Consider the following 1,276-nt stretch of genomic DNA (forward strand, 5'->3'; position numbering starts at 1 on the left):
ATATAATACTACGGAATAAAGAAATCTCAAATTACATAAATCTTGGCCAAGATATACCAACAGCATTAGCCAGTAAATAAGAATATAAATCACCTGGAGGAGAACTAAAAATATGTAAGCCTAAGCTTAGACGGTCGAAATGAGTAGCCATCCAATCCGCACAGTAATTTGCATCCCTATGAATATGTCTTATGGTGCAAACCCAATTGCGCTGCTAAAGGTCTTTAATCGCATCAATCAAATGCAAATGAGGATCTGATCGAATGGTATGATTATTGATTTTTTGAATTGCAACTAGAGAATCTGAATCCAGCTCAACCATTCCGTAACCTTGCTCCCAACAAAGTAGGAGACCATAGTAAATTGCCCAAAGCTCTGCTGTTAAGATGCAAGATATTCCAACTCTAAACGTAAAGCCATTAATCCATGAACCACCATCATCTCTTAAGACACCTCTAGCAACTGCTTGACCAGGTTCCAACCAATAAGGACTTCAAACCTGAGTCTTGTTTTAAACTTCTTTATCACATCCCATGCTTCCTTAGCCTTCCCATTATAGTTTTTGTCGGGCTGAGTCACCACTGAAAGTTGTCTTCATTAATATCACGATTGCGCCAATACCATAATAGTGAGATGGTAAACGTAAATATAATGGACCAAGGAACACCATTTAAATTTGCACTGCTTGTGATATTTATCATTAGCTAAGCATCAAAGAAGTTACCTCTGTTACTAGGTAGTAGCTGCACCAAATATCCTTCAATTCTTGGCAATCTTTCAAAGCATGCAGGATATCTTCTCTGCTGCTAGAACATCTATGGCAAGTTTCAGTAGCTGATAAGTGTCGGGCTGCTAGGAATGATTTTATAGGAATAGTTTCATGCATGATTTTCCAAAGAAACGGCTTCAACTTACTGGCACACTTTAAGGACCAAATCTTACCTCGGTCCTTGTTGAAATCCCCAGTCCTTGTTGGAAGAAGGATTTGGGAATTGCAATTCGTTGGCGTACTTTACCAAAAATTGACCATCGGGAGTTCTCAACCAGAAAATTGAATCATGAATGGTGCTGTGAGGCTGGATCCATTTAGCTACTAACATGAAAATAATTTCCTCTGGTAAAACATTGGATAAGCAGCAAAGTCCCAACTACCATTTTTCAAATAATAATCTACAACAGAAAGTTCTGCTTTAAAATCAGTAATGGCGTATAAGGCATGGGGTAGCAGGGTACCACAAGGAAGCCAATGATCCAACCAAAACTTTGTATTTTTCCC

The sequence above is a fragment of the Olea europaea genome, unplaced genomic scaffold, assembly GCF_002742605.1.
Source record: "Olea europaea var. sylvestris unplaced genomic scaffold, O_europaea_v1 scaffold60, whole genome shotgun sequence".
Lineage (NCBI taxonomy): Eukaryota > Viridiplantae > Streptophyta > Magnoliopsida > Lamiales > Oleaceae > Olea > Olea europaea.